This window comes from Nicotiana sylvestris, chromosome 9, assembly GCF_000393655.2.
Source record: "Nicotiana sylvestris chromosome 9, ASM39365v2, whole genome shotgun sequence".
NCBI lineage: Eukaryota > Viridiplantae > Streptophyta > Magnoliopsida > Solanales > Solanaceae > Nicotiana > Nicotiana sylvestris.
In genome coordinates, this window is record NC_091065.1 from 52,351,893 (window position 1) to 52,361,439 (window position 9,547).

Below are 9,547 nucleotides of genomic sequence, written 5' to 3' on the forward strand. Positions count from 1 at the left end.
CTTGGTATCCTCAATATATGCTAGGGATCTCTTGGTATCCCGAGGATCTCTTGGTATCCTCAATACACGTGTTGGGGATCTCTCGGTATCCCGCATCTCAGCTCTAATCATAAAATACGTACAGGGGATCTCCGGGATGCCGTCCCGTAGTCCCAAAGTAAAACACACAACAATATCTCAAAAAATACTCAATTTCGTACCAAAGTAAAACATGTAATTCTAACCTAACATGCTTCACATAATACAAATAACGCAGTTCAAGCAATAAGGCAATTAAGTCAATTAAACATGCTTCTCCAAGCTAACAACAGGCTTAAATTTCAAGTAGAATAAGTAGGAAAGGAAAACACAATTAAAGCTACTTTAGTGAAAACAAGATTTTCAACAATTAGCACAAGTACGCACTCGTCACCTCACGTACAAGGCATTTCAATTACCACAAATACCAAATCCTAAGGGGAATGTCCCTCACACAAGGTTAGGCAAACCACTTACCTCGAACCAGCTCCAAATCAACCCGAAATCACGTTTTTGCCATGACTACTCGACTCCAAATGACCCAAATATATTCAATTCAATTGCATAATGTAAACAACACTTCAAGTAACTGATTCTACACATAAATTCTAAGCTAATACGCGAAATTAGGCAAAATGACCAAAACGCCCCTCGGGCCCACATCTCGGAATCGGATAAACATTTATATTTTTAGAATCCTCATACTCTCATGAGTTCATGCATACCAAAATTATCCAAATCCAAGGTCAAATTCCTGATTAAGATTCGAATTCTAGGTCTAAGAACTTTCTTTCAACTCTTCCCCAATTTTCATCTCCAATCCGAAATTAAATGATAAAACCAACAATAGATTAGTGGAATACAACTAGAGAGGGATAAGGAATTGTTACCCAATGATCTTCTCTTCAAAAACCCCACAAAATCACCCTTCTCCGAGCTCCAATTCGATTTTTTCCAAGTTTTGAACTAAACCCTCGAAATTTCATATTTTTGTCCGGCGATTACCGCATCTGCGGTCAAGGGAGCGCACTTGCGGAAGAAGTCATCGCAGGTGCAAAAATTACTTAACGAGTTGGGTGTGCTTCTGCGGCACCATTTGCAAAAACCCAGCTGCACCCGCGGTCCTGGAGGTTTGGCCCAAACTCGCTTCCGCGGCCACCTAGCCGCTTCTGCAGCGTCGCACCTGCAGTCCCACACACGCAGGTGCAGTTATGACAGGTTCAGGAAACTCAAATTCTTCCTAATTCCAATTCAATTTCCGTTAAGCACCCGAAACTCATCTGAGGCCCCCGGGACCTCAACCAAACATGCCTACCAATCCTAAAACATCATTCAAACTTGTTCCAACCTTCGGAACACTCAAAACAACATCAAAACACCAATTTAGCATCGGATTCAAGCCTAAGAACTTCACAAACTCTCAAAATACGCTTTCGATCAAAAAGCCTATCAAACCTTGTCCGAATGACCTGAAATTTTGCACACACGTCAAATTCAACCCTATGGAGCTACTTCAACTTCCGGAATTCCATTCTGACCTCGGATCAAAATCTCACTATCGAACCGGAAACTTCAAAAATTCGACTTTCGGCACTTCAAGCCTAAATTAGCTACGGACCTCCAAAACACAATCTGAACACGCTCCTAAACTTGAAATCACCCAACGGAGCTAATAGAACCATCAGAATTCCTTTCCGAGATCGTCTTCACACTGTTCCAACTACGGTCAAATCTCCAAAACTTAAGCTCTCATTTAGGAACTAAGTGTCCCAAAACTCTCCGAAACTCCAAATAATTCCTCCCAGCAACCCACAATAGCAGAAACAAACATGGGGAAAGCAGTTAATAGGGGATCGGGGCGTTAATTCTTAAGATGACCGGCCAGGTCGTCACATCCTCCTACACTTAAACATTCGTTCATCCTCGAACGAGCATAGAGACATACCTAAATTAGTGAAAAGATGAGGGTAACAGCTGCGCATATCATGCTCGGTCTCCCAAGTCGCCTCCTCGACCGGCTGACCCGACCACTGGACCTTTACTGATGCAATGTTCTTTGACCTCAACTTTCTAACCTGCATGTCCAATATTGCCACTAGCTCCTCAATATAAGATAGATCCTTGTCCAACTGGACCGAACTAAAATCCAACACGTCCGACGGATCATCGTGATACCTCCAGAGCATCGAAACATGAAATACCGAATGAACTCCTGCCAAGCTAGGAGGTAAGGCAAGCTCATAAGCAACCTCCCCAACACGCCGCAATATCTCAAAAGGACCAATAAACCTCGGACTCAACTTTCCTTTCTTCCTAAATCTCATGACACCCTTCATAGGCGAAACCCAAAGCAGAAACCGTTCTCCAACCGTATAGGAAACATCACAAACCTTCCGGTCTGCATAACTCTACTGTCTAGACTGAGCTGTACGGAGTCTATCCTGAATCACCTTAACCTTCTCCAAAGCATCCTGAACCAAGTCTGTGCCCAATAATCTAGCCTCACCCGGCTCAAACCAACCCACTAGTGATCTACACCGCCTACCATATAAAGCCTTATACAGTGCCATCTGAATGCTGGATTGGTAGTTGTTATTGTAGGCAAACTCCGCCAATGGCAAGAACAGATCCCAGGACCCTCCAAACTCAATCACACATGCACAAAGCATATCCTCAAGAAGATAAATAGTGCGTTCGGACTGTCCGTTCGTCTGAGGGTGAAATGTTGTACTCAACTCCACTCGAGTACCAACTCATGCTGAACGGCCCTCCAGAATCGTGAAGTGAATTGACTACCTCTATCTGAAATGATAGAAACTGAAATACCATGCAGACAAACAATCTCCCGGATATAATTCTCCGCCAATCGCTCCAAAGAATAGGTAGTACTCACAGGAATGAAGTGTGCGGACTTGGTCTGCTGATCCACAATCACCCAAATGGCATCGAACTTCCTCAAAGTCCGTGGGAGCCCAACTATGAAGTCCATGGTGATTCGCTCCCACTTCCACTCCGGAATCTCTATCTACTGAAGCAACCCACCCGGTCGCTGGTGCTCATACTTCACCTGCTGACAATTGAGGCACCGAGCTACAAACCCAACTATATCCTTCTTCATCCACCTCCACCAATACTGCTGCCTCAAATCCTGGTACATCTTCGCGGCACCCTGATGGATGGAATACCGCGAACTGTGGGCCTCCTCTAGAATCAACTCCCAAAGCCCATCCACATTGTGTACACAAATCCGACCCTGCATCCTCAATACCCCATCATCACCAATAGTCACATCCCTAGCATCACCATGTTGAAACTTGTCCTTGAGGATAAGCAAATGAGGGTCATCATACTGACGCTCCCTAATACGATCAAATAAGGAAGACCGAGAAACCACGCAAGCTAGAACCCGACTGGGCTCCGAAAGATCCAATCTCACAAACTGGATGGCTAAGGCTTGAACATCCATTGCCGTAGGCCTCTCCGATGCTGGTAAATAAGCCAAACTCCCCAAACTCTCTACCTGGCGACTCAAGGCATCGGCCACCATATTGGCCTTGCCCGGATGATACAAAATAGTAATATCATAGTCCTTCAGCAACTCTAACCATCTCCTCTGGCGCAAATTTAGATCCTTTTGCTTGAACAGGTGCTGCAAGCTCCGATGATCAGTATAAATCTCACAAGGAACTTCATACAAATAATGACGCCAGATCTTCAAGGCGTGAACAATGGCAGCTAACTTAAGGTCGTGGACAGGATAATTTTTCTCGTGAACCTTCAACTGTCTAGACTCATATGCAATCACCCTACTATACTGCATCAAAACCGCTCCAAGGCCAATCCTCGAGGCATTACAATAGATAGTGTAAGACCTCGAACCTGTAGACAATATCAAAATTGGGGTTCAGTCAAAGCTGTCTTGAGCTTTTGAAAGCTCGCCTCACACTCTTCCGTCCACTAGAACGGAGAACCCTTCCAGGTCAGTCTGGTCATATGGGCTACAATCGATAAAAACTCCTCCATAAAACGACGGTAGTAACCCGCCAAGCCAAAAAAACTACGGATCTTTATAGCTGAGGATGGTCTGGACCAACTCTGCACTGCCTCTACTTTCTTCGGATCCACCTGAATACCCTCACTCGATACCACGTGGCCTAAGAATGCCACAGAATCCAACCAAAACTCACATTTTAAGAACTTAGCATATAAATTCTTTTCCCTCAGAGTTTGGAGTACAATCCTCAGGTGCTGCTCGTGATCTTCCCGACTCTGGGAATACACCAGAATATCATCAATAAAAACAATGACAAATAAGTCAAGATATGGTCGAAACACACTGTGCATCAAATTCATAAAGGCTATTGGGGCATTGATCAGTCCAAATGACATAACAAGGAACTCGTAATGACCATACCGAGTCCTGAAAGTAGTCTTCGGGATATCTGGCTCACGAATCTTCAACTGATGGTAACCTAAGTGCAGGTTAATCTTAGAAAACACCCGTGCGCCCTGAAGCTGGTCAAACAGATCATCAATACGAGGCAAAGGATAACGGTTCTTCACTATAACTTTGTTCAACTAGCAATAATCGATGCACATACACATAGAACCATCCTTCTTCTTCACAAACAAGACAGGAGTACCCCACGGTGATACACTAGGCAGAATAAAACCCTTATCAAGCAATTCCTGTAACTGATCCTTCAACTTCTTCAACTCAAGAGGAGCCATACAATACGGAGAAATAGAAATGGGCTGAGTGTCCGGCAACAGATCAATGCCAAAATCAATATCTCTATCAGGCGACATGCCCGGAAGATTAGCTGGAAACACATAAGGAAAATCCCGTACTACTGGGACTGAATCAACTAAAGGGGTATCAATACTGACATCTCTCACATAAGCTAGATACGCATCACACCCCTTCTCAACCATTCATTGAGCCTTAAGGAAAAAATAACTCTACTAGGAGTGTGATCTAAAGTACCCCTCCACTTAACACGCGGTACACCTGGCATAGCTAGCTTCACGGTTTTGGTGTGACAATCAAGAATAGCATTATGGGGCGACAACTAGTCCATGCCCAAGATAATATCAAATTTTACCATGCTGAGCAACAATAAATCGGCTATAGTTTCAAAACCACTCTGAGCAACCAAACATCATCGATAAATGCGGTCCACAACAAGAGAATCTCCCACAAGAGTAGAAACATAAACAGGGGAACTCAAAGAATCCCGAGGTACACCTAAATGCAGAGCAAAATAAGAAGACACATAAGAGTAAGTGGAGCCTGGATCGAATAGAACCGATGCATCTCTATGACAAACCAGTATAATACCTATGATGACAGAAGCGGAGGCAACAACCTTGGTACGGGCAAGAAGGGCATAGTATCGGGCCTGGCCTCCCCCTCTAGGGTGACCTCTACCTCCCCGACCTCCACCTCTAGCTTGCTGAGCAGGTGGGATAGCAACTGGAGCTGTAACCATAGCCTGAGAACTCTGTGGGGCACGCTGTGATTGAGAAGTCTATGGAGGCGCACTCCTCCCAAGTCTAGGGCAATCCCTTACCACATGGCGTGTGTCACCACACTCAAAACAAGCTCTGGGAGGACGTGGCAGTTGTGACTGGCTCGGGCCAGATTTGCTGGACTGACCTCTAAAAGCATCCCACACAGGAGGCGCACTAGATACCAGAGGTGCATAATAAGGCTCCTAAGGCCTATGAGGAGCTGGAATACCACTGGCTGCTGGAAGAGCTGAATGAACAAGGCGACTCATATAACCCCTAACATGACGACCTGCGGCTGGGGTACAGGCACCAGAATAATGGCCTGACTCTCGAGACCTCTTGGCCTCCCTCTCCTCTCTCTCCCTAGCATGCATACCCTCAATCCTCCTAGCAATGCTCACCACCTGCTGATGAGAAATATCCATCTCTAACTCACGAGCCATGCTAGACTTGATGCTAGGAATAAGCCCCTCAATAAACCGGTGAACCCTCTCGCGAACAGTAGAAACCAAGGTTGGTGCATGTCTAGCCAAACTAGTGTAATGGACATCATACTTTGAGACAGTCATAGCACCCTGGCGCAAATGCTCAAACTCTGCGCGCCATGCGTAACCTGAGGCTCTGAGGAACATACTCTCTTAGGAACATATCTAAAAATTGAGTCCAAGTCAGTGAAGCAGCCTCATCCGGACTATCTAACTCATTGGTGCGCCACCACTCATAGGCGACTCCTCAAAGCTGGAAAGTAGTAAAGGAAACCCCGCTCGATCCTAATGTACCCATTGTATAGAGAATACGCTAACACTCATCCAGAAATCCCAGGGCATCATCCGATGCTAGACCACTAAATACAGGAGGCTTGTAATTCTTGAACCTCTCAAGCCTCAGTTGCTTATCCTCGGAAACTGCTGCCCTGTCCTCAAGCTGATCTCAGACTGCAGGTTGTACAAGAATAATCTCAGGACCTGCTTAACATGCACTCACTTCTCAAGAGTATGGGTGGTGGGAGTCTGTGCTCCTCCCCCGACCTGGGATGTAGCTGCAGTAAGGGGAAACAACCCTGCTTGAGCCAAAGTGGTGTACATGCGCATGAGCTGTGCCAGAGTCTCCTGAAGTGCTCGAGTAGTAGTAGCAGTAGGCGTATCTGGTGCCTGGACTCCGACTGGAATTGCTGGTGGTACCTCGGTGGTAGCTCACGCAGGTGCTCTGGCTGCACCACGTGCGCGTCCTCGGCCTCTACCCCAGCCCCGGCCTTTGACGGCTGCAATAGGGGGCACAAGAGCCTGATCATCTCGGATAGCACGTGTCCTCACCGTCTGTGAGAGAATAAAAGACAGAATTTTAGAATTGTGACATCAAATCTCGCACGACAAGGAAATCAAATGAATTGGAATTTTCCTAACAGTTTCATAGCCTCTCGCGGATAAGTACAGACGTCTCCGTACCGATCCACGAGACTCTAATAAACTGGCTTGTGATTCATGACTCCTATGAACCTAGAGCTCTGATACCGACTTGTCACGACGCTGGCTCGCCCTCTGTGAACCATCGTGATGGCACCTAGTCTTTACGACTAGGTTAGCCTAACAATGCTGAAAATAAACAAAATTTGTGCAAGAAATAATTAAAAACCAAAATAGTGGAATAAAACCGTGTTTAAAAGTGCCACTCGGCATACACAATATCGACTCTCGAAAACTAAATACATTTTTCCAAAACCCGGAATCTCATGATCACAAGTTTTTGAATGTCTACCAATATCTAACTCTAGAATATCTAACAAAGGAAAGAAAAAAAATATAGAAGGGCTAATACTAAAAAGGGAGAGTAGAAAGGGACTCTTCGGTATGCGGACGCGACAGATATACCTCGGAGTCTCTACAAGCGCCTCGTCTCAAGCGTTATAAGTCTGAGTGGAGGTACCTGGATCTGCACATGAAAAATATGCACAAAAAGGGCATGCGTACACCACAACGATACTTAGTAAATGCCAAGCCCAACCTCGGTCGGGTAGTGACAAGGAAGGTCAGGACCCTACTAAGATTAAATGAAATATAAGGTGCGACAGTATAAACAACAGTATAGTTGAAAGATAACAATAAAAATTAATACATGATAATAAGGATAACTACAACTAAAACAGAGGCAAAAACAATCACCAAGAATACCACTCTTCACAAAGATAATAACCGAGGATCTCTTAGTACCCTCAATATACGTCAGGGATCTCTTGGTATCCCGAGGATCTCTTGGTTTCCTCAATACACGTGCTGGGGATCTCTCGGTATCCCGCACCTCAGCTCAAACCATAAAATACGTATAGGGGATCTCCGGGATGCCATCTCGTAGTCCCAAAGTAAAACACACAACAATAACTCAAAGAACACTCAATTTCATACCAAAGTAAAACAGGTATTTCTAACCTAACATGCTTTACACAATACAAATAAGGCAGTTCAAGCAATAAGGCAATTAAGTCAATTAACACATGTTTCTCCAAGCTAACAACAGGCTTAAATTTCAAGTAGAATAAGTAGGAAAGGAAAACACAATTAAAGCTACTTTAGTGAAAACAAGATTTTCAACAATTAGCACAAGTACGCATTCGTCACCTCATGTACAAGGCATTTCAATTACCACAAATACCAAATCCTAAGGGGAATGTCCCCCCCACAAGGTTAGTCAAGCCACTTACCTCGAACCAGCTCAAAATCAACCTGAAAGCACGCTTTTGCCACGAGTACTCGACTCCAAATGGCCAAAATCTATTCAATTCAATTGCATAATATAAACAACACTTCAAATAACTGATTCTACAAATAAATTCTAAGCTAATACGTGAAATTAGGCAAAATAACCAAAATGCCCCTCGGGCCCACGTCTCGGAATCGGGTAAAATTTATATTTTCAGAATCCTCATACTCTCATGAGTTCATGCATACCAAAATTATCCAAATCCAAGGTCAAATTCCCAACTCTCTTCCAACTTTTTCCCAATTTTCAGCTCCAATCCGAAATTAAATGATAAAACCAATAATAGATTAGTGGAATACAACTAGAGAGGGATACAGAATTGTTATCCAATGATCTTCTATTCAAAAACCCCACAGAATCGCCCTACTCCGAGCTCCAATTCAATTTTTTCCAAGTTTTGAACTAAACCCTCTAAATTTCATATTTTTACCCAGCGACTGCCGCATCTGCGGTCAAGGGAGCGCACCTGCGAAAGAAGGCATCGTAGGTGCGAAAATCACTTAACGGGCTGGGTTCGCTTCTGCGGTTGCTTGGCCGCATCTACGGCACCGCATTTGCGAAAACCCAGCCGCACCTGCGGTCCTAGAGCTTTGGCCCAAACTCACTTTTGCGGCCACCTAGCCGCTTCTGCGGTCCCACACACGCAAGTGCGATTATGACAGGTTCAACAAATTCAAATTCTTCTTAAGTCCAATTTAATTTCCGTTAAGCACCCAAAACTCATCCGAGGCCCCCGAGACCTCAACCAAACATGCCACTAATCCTAAAACATCATTCAAACTTGTTCCAACCTTCAGAACGCTTAAAACAACATCAAAATATCAATTTAGCATCGGATTCAAGCCTAAGAACTTCAAAAACTCTCAAAATACGCTTTCGATCAATAGCCTATCAAACCTCGTCCGAATGACCTGAAATTTTGCACACACGTCACATTTAACCCTACGGAGCTACTCCAACTTCCGGAATTCCATTCCGACCCTCGGATCAAAATCTACTATCAAACCGGAAACTTCAAAAATTTGACTTTCGGCATTTCAAGCCTAAATTAGCTACGGACCTCCAAAACACAATCCGAACACGCTCCTAAACCCGAAATCACCCAACAGAGCTAACGGAACCATCGAAATTCCATTCCGAGGCCGTTTTCACACTGTTCCGACTACGGTCAAATTTCCAAAACTTAAGCTCTCATTTAGGGACTAAGTATCTTAAAACTCTCCAAAACTCCAAATAATTCCTCATGGCAACTCACAATAGC